The sequence below is a fragment of the Accipiter gentilis genome, chromosome 16, assembly GCF_929443795.1.
Source record: "Accipiter gentilis chromosome 16, bAccGen1.1, whole genome shotgun sequence".
Classification (NCBI taxonomy): Eukaryota; Metazoa; Chordata; class Aves; order Accipitriformes; family Accipitridae; genus Astur; species Astur gentilis.
Genome location: NC_064895.1, coordinates 14,797,447 through 14,810,510, shown reverse-complemented (window position 1 = coordinate 14,810,510; position 13,064 = coordinate 14,797,447). Strand labels below are relative to the sequence as shown.

The following is a 13,064-nucleotide window of genomic DNA, read 5'->3' as shown; positions in this document are numbered from 1 at the left end:
ACAGCATTAAAACATTTCATTGTAATTCAGAGAGAAGGTATTTTAACCTAGAAAAAGACTTAAAAACAAACTGCCTTAGTGATTCCAATATAAATGGTCAGAACTAGATAATTAACTATTCTGACATATAGGTAGTAACGCGCATAACAATGAAACATGATATACGCCCTTAAGGATACATGCCTTAACACTGACATGCCATGAAATAATTTTGTGATGGTAAATCCCTAAAATGAAATTTCCACCCCAAATTACAAAGATTCCTAAATGATTTTTTTCCTGGCATTTCACTGAAGAAAATATCAAATCATATTCCCCTTGACATTCAATGAAGACCAAATAATTTCTTTTTTGTGTAATTAAGAATTCTGTATTCATTTTTACTGTAGCACATTCACTACATTTTGTGACCACACTCCATTTGCTGATGAAATCAAAATTGAGACAATTAATTCTCAGGCTTTAGGGTGTAAGACAGACAGACAGCAAACACCTAGCAAAGAAAATCTCTCCTACCCCTCCTGCACCAACGCGCCAACAAAGATACCAGCTGGGACCTACAGCCCAGTCCTCTTCCAGCTCTCCAATCCTGTCTGCACTTGAATAGAATAGTTCAGTTGGAAGGGACCAACAATGATCATCTAGTCCAACTGCAGATCCTGATGCTTCATCCCAGACAACAACAAAATCTAGACAAGGGTCTGATGGCCACATCTGCTTCCCCTGGTGATGCAGGGCAGCTCTCTGGAAGGGAGCAATTGGGATTTTGATTGCTAAGAGACAAGATTTTCTGGTAACTCAAGGCAGTATTTATAAATACCAAATGCTTAGGGAGAAGGAAACAAAATTGTCTGGCTTAGCTCAGACCCTTTGCTCACACAAAAACCAGCTTGTACCCCCCACCCACTCCACTGATGCTCCACTGGCACTTCACCAGAACGCCATGCAGGAGGAGGGCAATGTCTGGACACAACGGTAGATATAGATGCAACACTTGGTGGTGTTGGGGGGGGACGGGATGGGACACACAAACATGACACCCCACCCCCCAAAAAAAGCCCCACACGAAGCCCACCAAACAAACCTGTTACAAAGCAATGGAGCCCAAGCCCCTGGCCACAGCAGGAATGCATCAACAAAGCTGCAGCAAAATGCTCAGACCTGAAAGTCTGCAAGTGGTTAACTAGTTAAATGGTTAACTTTGCTACCAAAACACTTAAATACAGCTAAAATAAACATTAAGCATAAAAGGGGGTATAATAAATGAGAGGTAGTGTTTTTTTTAAAAAAAAAACAAACACATTAGGTAGGTCAAAACCCTCAAAATAGGATGGGTTTTTCAGCCTTCACTTCAAAAAAACCTTTAAATTAATATTCAGAAATTTTTCCCTGCCTTCAAGCCTGGCTACTCTCAAACCCAGCATGCATCCCATGTCAAAATTATTCATATATTTTATTATGGAAAAATTGACAATTTATGTTCCTCTACCCTAAATGGCATTAATGGAGTTCAAACTTCAGCTGATTTCCATACCTAACTCAACAGCTCGTGATCAGCAGGGAGGAGGACTGAAAGCCTTTGCAAGAAGCCAGCTGTGGTGCTGCACTGGCAAACCGACAGCATCTTCTCATCCCTTCAATGGACATCCTGGCTGCTCACAACTGTGGAGCATCCAGCCACTACCACTGGCTTTTCTTCTGTCAGGTAGAAGTCAAGTAGTTATTGGAAGTTATTCTGTATTCCTGGTAATTAAGGAGAAAGCTGTGAAAATTCCCATCGTTAAATGTCTATTTCATTTCAAATGAAGGCTTGAAGGGGATGGAGATGCTCATTCACATTTTTTAGTAGGCTGAGGCCCCATGTGTCACCATGCATGTTCATACTTGCACAAGTGGAGACCACACTTGAGACAGCCGCGGCTGCTCGTGGCAGCGTTCCTGACAGGATCCCAGTGCCTTTGGGTGCCACAAGCCAATTAGAGCAATTAAGCTGCTCGCCAGCCAGGCCGCCCCGGGATACGGAGCCCAGGACACCGCCCACGTTGAGCCGCTTCATCACCACTCCTCTTCTCCCATCAACCATCACCTCTCCTTCCAAATGCGGATGAAGGCCAGAAGGATGCCCAGAAACTCCCCCAAAGAGACAGTGCTGCATCCCCTGCTCTGGAGCAGCCCCATCCCAGCAAATCCTGGGGGTGAGAAGTTTAAGGGTAGGCGATGTCCCTCCTACTGCGCTCCCCAGAAAGGGGGGAGCAGTAGCTAAACAGCTAAAACCAAACCATGCTGACTTTTAGTGGTAAATCCTCTGAGACCCATTGCAAAAGAAACTAATTTTGATCACTTTCGCATTTGTCCCAATTGAGGAAAATCACACCTCACTTCTCATTGCATTCCCCCCCCGAAACACAACAGCTGGCAGTCTGTCCAACCCGCAGGCACCCAGCCAGACAGACATGCTGTCTGTAGATATCTCTGACTGAACCCCTCAGCCAACCTCAACCCTAGGGTGTACATTTATTTTTGCTTTATCAGGGCACCAAGCTGCTGCAGGGTGATAAGGAAGAGAGGAGCAAGAAAAGCATCCGCACCAAATTACCACATTCTTTATAACTAAGAGGGGCAGGGCCTGATATAGAAGTCAGTGAGGTGGAGGGACATGAGTGCTGGTATGATGCCCATGGGAGGTAGCATTTGCTTCAATTAGATGACCCCACAAGGGCTCAGATGGATGAAAACCACTGCACTCCCTCAGTGGCTACCCAGGTAACTCCACAGAGCATCCCCAAACCCTCTGCCCTCTTACACCAAAGCCCCCTGCTTACGCCAACGCTTCTCCCAGCAAGTACCAAGTCCCTGACCATAAGCCAAGGCACCCTCTTATTTTATTCCAAGCCTGGCCAACATGATGGAGGTCACATGAAAATGAAAAAATTAACGACTCCCTGTAGAAGAAAGGGGAAAAAAAAAAGTGTTGAGCTCATGACTAATCTTTGCAGCTCTTGCTATAGACAGGATTTGTACAGCCATGTTGATTTTTTATAGAAATAGCAAATCGTATTACCCCCATGCTGCAAGACCAAAGATTCACAATGATACCTTAATACAGCTTAAATAAAAATAGCACTACCTGAGTCAAACTGAGCATGATAATGCTTTGTAATCCCACGCTATTAGAGGATGAACAGTAGTATAGCAGTGAATCAACATGAGATACTTGCATTAGGAGACACTCCTTTTTCATGCCATATAGCAACATCTATGCAAAATGCAGAAGGCACGTGGTGTTTGTAGGAGGCACAGTACACAACAGGGGAAACAGCGCTATTACAGAATAATCCAAACCTGGTACCCCACTGTCTTCCAGCTTGGAAATCTTGGCTAGGAACTTATATTTTTAAAAGCAACGGCTGCTTTTAAATTTTTCCTATTACAGTAAAAAATTAATGAAAAAGTTTGAATTTTAGAAGTTTTGGAAAAGTAAGCAATCCCAAAGCCTGTATGCACCCAGGCAGAAGATTCATTCATAAAAACAAACACGGATGAACAGCAATGTTGCACATTCATTCTGTTTTTCTTCTTAATATCTTTGAATGAGCAAACAGCATATACAGAAAGCAAACGTGCAACACATAGAAAAGCCTCAACAGTGAAAATACTAATAAAACCTATTTATAATGAAAATATAGAAGACAGACTCAAATAGCAATTTTTAAAGGTGGTAAGAAGGAAAAATGCAAGCTTTGATTAGTGCCATATTAAAACATAATAAATTCTTCTTAATTACTTCATTACATAAGCCACTCACACAAGGTACTTCATTTGCTGTTGTGCTCCCCCCATTTGTTCTTTTTTAAGACACACTTTCCAATTAATTGCACTCCCACCCCCGCGGTATAGTTGTATGTATGGCAGACATACAGCCCTCACAGCTTCCTCCAGAGGGTTTTAGCAGACTGTGGGGAAAGGTAGCAGGAAAAGGTAATAGCACTGAAAGGTCTCCCTTTCCCCAACAGGATTTGAATCCTCAAACCAGGGAGTTTTCCAAGGCTGTAGCACAGAGGATACCCAGGGATGGGGGAAAACAGCCTCCAATTCCCCCTTGTCTTGCCTGCTCCCTCCCTCCTCCTCCTCCTCCTCCACCCCGGTGCTCATCACGGCTCTGCTGCTGGTTTTTCCTCCCCGCAGAGACTGGATGCTCACAGGGAGGGCAACCGCATGGGATCCTGGATATGGGGACATGGGTGGGCTGTGGGGAAGCCAGGGAGATGCTGGCAGGGGCAGCAGAGGAGGAGCCATGCCAGGAGGCACGGAGACCCAGGGATGAGGACATCCCAGTGAGGGGGGATGTCCTACTGATGGAAAAGGTCCCAGAGCCAGACCATGGGAGGTTTCTACAGCCTCACTCTATGCACAGGAGTATTTCCAAAAACGTCCCAGCACCAAGAGCAAGAGCATTCCTTGATTTCTGTGTCGAGCCGCAGGTGGTCCTCAGGTACCTCTAGGAGCCCAACCCTCCAGTACTCCATGCAACCTCCCATTCAAGGGGAGCCACCTTCCCTCAAAAACAAAGGCTGCGTAGATTTCAGCTCAGCTTTCAGTTTAAAAATAAAATGTTTCTCAAAGACAGTTTGGCTGCAAGAAGTTTCACTTCAAAATTCAAGCCCTGGATGTCGCATTGATGCACACCAGCTCTGGACCAGAGAAGCGAGGAGGCCTGTTTCAGCCACAGAACCCCATGTCCGTGCAAGAGACAGGCAGTTTCTGCTGTTGTTCACGCCATTTCATGTCCCATCCTCTGCCTTCCATGCCATAGGTCGCAGCCACTCACGCGCTCCTCCAAAACAGCAGAGAGGCTGCAGTGATGCCACCGCTGTGGCCCTGCTGCATCGCACCTGGGACCGAGATGGCCCTCACACCCACATCACATCCCCAACCTCCCAGCACAACCACCGCAGCAGCACCCCGAAACATGCCGAGGCACAGGAGACCCCAGCCCGGTTGCCGATTCAGCCATCCTGCCAAGGGCGGCCCTGAGGTGGGCGCGTCTCCCATCGTCTGTCTGGCTCCCCAGAGCTGCTTATGTGCTTACAGGCAGAAACACAGGTAAGCAGCTTGCTCCATCAGAGCCCCCGGTACCCTGTCAGGAGAGCACACAAGTGCCTGTTCCCCCTTCCATGGCCAGCACGCTCACTTCCAGGTGTGCTCCGCTGGGGTAAAATTCAAGCTACTTTCAGGCACTTTCATAAATATTTTGTTTTCACAATGCTATACTTTGCTCTGAAGCCACCCATATGCCACTGGCCACACATGACATTTTGGAAAATGCCCAACTGGCTCAGCACTGGTCTGCCTTCAGGTCTGTCTCTTACTATACGTTAAATATGAACTGACACAGCCAGACCACCATTAAGGCTCCATACATAAAGTGTTACACTTTGGAGATGTACCTTCGTACTGGTACAGATCATCTATATTCCCAAATTGGAACAAAGGACACGCCTGAATTTGAACAGGCAAAGAGGGATAGAGACTATTAATGCAGCAAAAATGCGATCTATAAACACCCAACACCTCTGAATTCTGTTTGCAAAACTGCATCAGGAGCCCAAGTTTCCCTGAAAGGCCACAGGACCCTCATGCTTTTGAAAGTGCTACCCAAAGCAACTACCCAGGAGAAAGAAACATTAACTATGGCAAGCACAGTCTGGAGTATTAAGAAGGGTTTTTTTATTTATAACCTATTCAGGTGTTACCTGAAACAACATTAAAAAAAATCCAATCGTAAGTACAATTTAAACTGACAGTTTAAAATTGCCTGGTCTTTACACACATGGTATTACAGTCACCAACCCCATACTCCTCTCTGCCCTCAGGAAAAGAGAGCTTGATTCATCTTTCAACATCTCAAAAAGATCAACTGATGATTCAGGTCCCAATATAGCAATTATCAGTACAAACAGCTTGCAGGTTTATAATACAGATCCAATCGTAGCTGCAGGGCTGGGGAAGAAGAAGGGTTCATAAGCTATTACTCACAAGAGCATTTTGGCAAAAGGCACACAGGATTCTTATTTTGGCCTTGTAAGACTCATGGGTTACAGATATAAGCCTTAGTCAGAAGAACTGTCTGGGGTTAAATTAGCTCCCCTTATACAGAAAACATGGATAACACTGTTTATTAAGTAGGGGATGTTTTCATCAATGAAAGATATAATTGTTGCCAAATACATTTAAGGGGCATTAAATAAGACCCTTTTAAATGTTAAAGAAGCATATTCTGGCCAAAATTAACGCATATTTAAGGTGGACACAAGCACAGTACAACACACCAAACCCCAGCATTCTCCCCTGCCCCAACAAGAAACAAGTACAGGTGGCTACATTCTAGCTGTACAGACACTTCAGATCAACCTGGGACCATCTGTATCAAAAGGCACCTTATCTATGGAAAACAGATTGATATGAAAGATAGAGAAGTCCATTAGAGGTTTGGGACATTCAGCTGTAGTTCATTAGTTAGTCTGAACACACAAGAGCTCTAATAGCTTGTATCCTGTGCACTAGGGAAATGCAACTAAAGAACAAACTTCCTGAGCAATTAATGGGTAATGATATAATTTGGTTAATTTCATTGGAAAGACATCTAGAATTGAAAGAGGAAACAGGGTACATATTTCTCTAGAAACAACAAAAACAAACAGGAAAGGGTGCTACAGAGCAGAGTCCTGGCTGGCATTCATGGGAAGAGATCAGCTCCACCAGAGGAAAAGAAATTGCACTGATTTACATCAGTGTAAGAGGTGGCTCTCTGGCTGCAAAGCCACAACATCAGCATTTCTTAGCAATCTCATCCTCCTGCAGCCCTTTACCAATTTAATATTTCGCTTACTTATAAATAAGGACACAATGAAGTGCATGCAAATGAAATACATGGAAGTCTTGGGTGCAGGCAGGACAAAATCAGTCACACGCAGCAGAGATTAGTGTGAGTTATGCAGCTCATTTAACCCTCTGGAAGTTGAATTCCTTTAGATTAATACAGTCAGATAGAACAGAAGGGAAAAAAACCCCTAGGATTGCTCTCTGACACAGAAAACACTTTGTCCCACTGGACTGTGTAGGCTTTTAGTGAAAAATACAGCATAATTTGTACAGATTTTCCCTGAAGTCAAATATTTTTAAAAATATAACATTATTTCACTAATCGAGTCTCAGGAAATCCATTATGGTGCAAAGGTAAAGCTTAACATTTTGATGCCAAACCCCTACTAAAAGACTAGTCCTGCCAGCTTTAAAATTAAACCGTGCCACAATCTCAGCAAATGCAAACTTCTGCACCCAATGCAGAACAAAAACCAACACTTGTAGTTTCTATTACTAATTTAATTTTTCTATTACTAATTTAAAGAGTGCCTTGAAAGGAGCAGGCTCTGGAAAGTACTCACCACCTGCCTTGGAACTTCTTCAGAGAAAGTCCACAGGGCTCGATTGCCTGGAGGAGAAGACACAAATGAAACATACTTTACATTACAGCTTTCTTGTAAGTGACAACCTTCCCACTTTTTGGCCTCACCTGTAAAAACCAATTTTCCCAACTGAAAAAGAAATCAGAATCAGTCAAAACATGCAAAAAACTTGCTCCAGTTCTCACCCTACACTGAGAAACAACTTTGTTGCCTGCATTTGCATTTTATTATTTCTCCTGAAATAGAAAACAGCTCCCATGTTGAAAAATGCAGATTTCTCTCCAATTCAGACAGCAAATTCTTCTGGCATTTGAAAATCTGCTGAAATTACCCTTCCTACTTCAAATGTTTTTTGTAAAACTCATCTTTCAAAATAAGCAAGTATCAAGTTCAGATCCAGAAGGCTTGCTTGTCTTATATCTCAAAATATTACTATGCCAAGATCTAAAAACAGGAGAAAAAGAAGTATGAGAGCCAGTTTCAAGTTTTCTGAAGCCATTAAGCATTGCTCTGAAAGGTTAGAAATCACTTCTCTTTCCGCTAAGCATGCTTCTCAAGAAATCGGAGTATAATAATTTGCATCCCTTCAGCATCTGCCAGCCATGAATCCTGAGGGTTCATCAACACTTAAGGAGTCACAGATAAAAGCACCATCAGCAAGCTCACCTGCTCCTGTGATTCCTAATCTCTCAAAATCTGTGGATTAGAAAATCGAAAACATGAGACTTGGTCCGATTCCCACCCTCCCACAAAGCGGACCACGATTTCCCCCACCACCCAGGCCAGGCATGGCTGGGAAGCATTCATCTCCTCCAGCCTCACCACACCAAATTCTTTCCTGCCAGACCCTTGCCTGACCCAGTAACCCCATAATGTCTGCAAACAAAATCCCATTGGGTTGGGGACCCTACTCCCAGGTGCCTCTAGCCCACCCCTAACCCACATATTTGGTCTGCCCAACACAAAACCCCAGCCACAGAGATCCCAGACATTACCAAAGCCTCCCAACACTCTCCTTCAACACTTCACCATCCCTACAAGTAGGAGTTTCTTCCTTTTGTGATACCATTCAAACTCGTTACCACTTGCCCCAAACCCACAGACATGGGGCAGAGGCTTCATGTTTCTCCCCCCACAGCAGTCTTCCAGACACTGCAAACCCATTGTGCTGATCTTTCACCTTCTCTCCAGACCAAACACCCCACTCCTTCCCATCCCTCCTCTTGGGTCCTGTTCTTCAGATTCCCGCTGGCCTCTCTCATTTTCTCCATGTCTTCCCCCACATGCAGTGGGCTCCAGATCACGCTGGCTCCAGTACTCCAGAGATACCAAAGCACCAGGAATGCAACAGATGGCACAATAAGTCCATCTTCCTGTTTACGGAAGACTGCGTCTGCTGCTGTTGGGGCAGGATGATGCTGGCAAAGTGGTGTATGACCCACCACAATCCCAAGACATTTTCCAGCAGAGCCCCTCCAACCACCCCCAGGTAGTCTGTACAGCCAACTCATTCACCAGAGGTAACTGCAAGCCCACATTAACACTTTGGGGTGTGAATGATCACCCTCCAAGCTAATTTTCTGGCTTTATCCAAAGCTATTTGAAAATCTAATCCCTCCTCCCAAGTGCTTGTAACCTCCCCTAGTTTGGTGTCACCTGTTGAGTCTGAACCAGTACTGTATCGAATGCATCAATTACAATGACCCAAGCGACAGAGTCCGCCTCTGGAAATATCCACACAATACTTCTGAGCTTGACGACATACTGGAGCTAAGCCTGGAGCATGGTTAGCAAACCTACATTGCACCATCCATAAGGCAAAAGTTTCACCAAAATTCCTTTCCCCTAGCTTCTGAGAACATCAAAACAGTGCCAAAAACCTAACTAGGATTGAAGTACATCATATCATCTGTCCTCCTTCTATCCACAAGATGTGTTACCCTGCTGTAGAAGGAAATTAGGATGTCTGACATGATTTGTTCTGGCCTAATCCGTGCTAACTGTTACTTATAAGCACCCAGAAGATGCCTAGGTGGGAAATAATTTATTAACTTCCAGGCAAATACTGTAATAAAAGTCAGACTGACTGTACTGCAATTCCATCTCCTCCGTTTCAAAAAATTTAGCACTATATTTTTTGCTTTTTCATTGTTATGGAAACCTCACAAATTCTCCACAGGTTTTTAGAAATAATCACCCAGAAGAAATTGAAAAGAACCAAAGTCAAGCAGCCAGCTGAAATCCAGCTCCTTCTATAAATCACGAGAGCGAGACAAGCGTCATGGAGGTGAGGTCAGGGCATCCCACCCTGCCATGGGGTCAGCAGCCACCCCTGCAGGTGCCCCCATCCCTGATCACTAGTGGTGCTGGTTGACCAGCTTTTACTGGACCAACCCTGCCGCATGTGTCCTCCCAACATCTGGGGGGTTGTTTTAAACAGATCCTTCCCTAAGGCCCAGAGAACCTGGAAGAAAAACTAAAGAAAAAGAGAAAAACCCTTAAGAGAGCACCCTCTAAGTGGTTCTTTTCTTATTTTATCCTTGTATCTTCCCTTGTCAGTACAGATGTTAACTACATCAGTCTTCTGCTCACAGAAAGGATGATCCAAGACTCCATGAAATTTTTTACTACTCTTGAGATCCTCGGCAGGCACTCACAAATGTTGCAACCTGGCAGCAATACAAGCATTTAAACAAGTCATTTTAGCTTCAACATCTTTTTAGAAAGAAAACCTAGTACTCTCATTTTATAACGGGATGGATGTTATCTCTCCAAGCTGCCAGCCCAATGAAACCCAATGAAAAGGCAAGGTAAGGATTGAACCACGCCAATGGCAAAACAGGAAACAACCCAGAAGCTCTTCCGATTTCTCTTCTGTGTCGCTGGTACAAAATTGTTGTGCCTTCCCCATTCAACAAACCTTACAGAATAGTGCAAGATTATTTGGCCATATTTACATGTTCAAAATAACATAAACTGGCATTTCCCAGTCCTTGGCTAGATTCTGGCATCCCAAAAGACTTTCAGGAAAAAAAGAAATGGCTACTTAAATTCTTATAATCATACAAAACCTTTGCTCCAACCTGATGAAGTAGAGGGTAACCAGACAGCACATGTTAATCTCCATGTTAACAGCACATGAAGTATTTAAATCCACTGCCAGTTAAAAGTAAAGTATAATTGAATTAGCAGAAGCAACTTATGGCAGAAATTCAATTACAAAGCAGAATTAAAGGAAGAGATGTCAGTAACTTTTGGAGGCTGGGCAGGAAGAGGCGAGTGCATCAATCTACTATTTTCAGAGCTGCTAGCAAAAAGCTTAAGGAGGAGTCTGCTCCAAAGAATCATTTGTAAAGATCCTCCTGAGAAAAGAGCTTCATTGATGGACTGGAGAAACCAAGGTGACAAATGTTTTTTTTTTCCACACCACACTTTGACCCATCTAGCAAGGGTAAAACTCCCTCCTGATGGTCATGCATCACCCACCCCTGCCTCCCCCGCAGGCACTGCAGCTCTGCTACGTCCTGCAGCATCCTCGGACCTGCCTTAGCTTGCACCAAAACTACTGCAGACACCTTTATTTTTCTTTTGTCTCGTTTTCCAAAGAGATTTTAACCCCATTCCTTTGCTTCAAGTCATGGACGACATATATTAAGTAGATTTCTTTCCACATGATAGAGAAGCCTCAAGCATTGTGGGCACTTTTCTTTAATGGGTGCCATTTTACCCTACCCTGTTCTAGCCTCCATTTGTTCCTCTTTGGCTGATACTATCCTTGATCAATCTCAATGCTGATTACCAGTAAGGCCCTCCCACACCTCCAAGGTTCAGCTTTCATAACTGCATTAAGACAAATCAATACTGTTATTAATGCTGCTATGTTTGTGGATAGTGTGACCTGCCTGCAAACACCTCAGGCAGCAGTGGAGATAACTCCCAGCACTACATGAAGTCTCTGCTCTCCCTTATTTGCAATTTGGTTTTCAACTAGACTGCTATTTTATAAAAATGTGTTGTTTTCTTCTTTTTTTTCTTGCAAATGCAAGCTGGTGAGGGCTTGTAGGACATACAATTTTGCAGTCCCCTTTACATGTGGGTAGCAATAGTCCACGGACAGCCAAACTAATTGTCCTGTCACCTGCAATGCAGTTGTGCTAGATGATCGTTGTAGGTCCCTTCCAACTGAACTATTCTATTCAAATTTCTCTCCAGTCCCCCCCAGCCAGCCAGCTCATCACCTGCCACTGCACCCCCCCTTTGGCTGTTGCACTTCTACACATGCTTGGGGATGCACCCAGACTGCCCGTGTAGCCGTGCCAGCACTCATTCTGGCTGACAAACTGCTCTGGAGCGTGCCCGTCCACCCCTTCCTCCACAGCACTGTCTCTTCCCACTCACCTCTGCCCCCCTTTCTCCTCCTCACCTTTCACACCAGGCCCATAAGCCACCACGCTCGGAGCCCACCCAGCAACTCTGAGAGGTCCCACCTGGACATATAATTCAACCCACAGTGCAAGGAAACTCTCAGAGGACTCTATCCTTCCCGGTTTGTTTTCTTTAAGGCCCCTACGTCCCAGAAGAGGCGTTGGTCAGTTCACGCTGTCCGTCACAGGACTGTCAGTACCCAAGCTCATGGCCAACCTTCCTAAGTCCCAGGGACCATTTACACTGCTCAGCACGGCTCAGCGAGCCCAGAGGCCACCGCAGCCCGGTGCAGGATCACTTCCCTCGGTTCCCAGGCAGGTTTTCCAGCCCATACTGAGCTCCAGGGTGCTACAACTCGAGATTTAGACCCTGGCTAACGTAAAAGGTAATTCAAGTGTTCTCCTCAATACCCTGCTATGGCTGTGGTGCAGATACACTTCAGGGGGGCGCATGTCCTGAGGGGCTGGTACTGCTGAGAGAGACTTCTGTTGTGTCAACAGAATAAACTGCTGCCCCTCCTTCCTCTGCCTTGGATACTCCTAGTGGCACCTCTCCTGTTACCATTTCACCCAAGAAACGTGCTTACAACACCCCCAGAAATGTATTACAATCCAACCATTGCAATGGGAAGCTGATGTACCGAGACCCTGCAGCCTCCCCAGGAACAAGTCAGAGACTGAATGTCACTCCCTCAAGCCCCAGGCCCTCAGCCAAGCCACAAGTGCATCAGCTCTGGTAAGACAGGAGATACCTGCTTCCAGCTATCACCACAACCACAACAACAGTGAATCTTGGACGCATCAAAGTGGACGTATGCAGTGAGATGGTCACACAGCCCCAAACCTCTCAATGACAGTGTCCGGCAGTCACCATAGCGAAGCACCACTTCTCACAGGGATGACTGCAACCAGGTGGCTGCCAGAGCACAAAGAGAACACCAAGCACTGACCGGATCAGGAAATGGCAACAGGGAGGAGTTCAAAACATTCCTTGGAGGCCGTGTTTGCTTATTTGGAGCACCTTCTGCACTTACTGACTGAACAGACTGAACAGGCTCCCAGGCTACTTTGATTTCCCGTGCTGTAAAGCAGCCTGCATTTTCAGAAGGTGTCCAACTCTCCCTCTGCAGTTTATTTGGACAACCTTCCAACACAAATTTTTGCAACCTGCAGC

The 13,064-nt window shown here is 45.0% G+C and overlaps 1 protein-coding gene across 5 annotated transcripts in view; it reads right to left on the bottom strand.

Moving 5' to 3' along the window:
* Positions 1–13,064, bottom strand: part of HPCAL1 (hippocalcin like 1) — a 66,003-nt gene that overhangs the window by 42,018 nt on the left and 10,921 nt on the right. For all 5 annotated transcript variants that reach the window (XM_049818801.1, XM_049818798.1, XM_049818800.1 and 2 more), the window contains exon 2: positions 7,446–7,492. The gene's annotated coding sequence lies outside the window, so the exon portion shown is untranslated. The remainder of the gene's footprint in view (positions 1–7,445; positions 7,493–13,064) is intronic.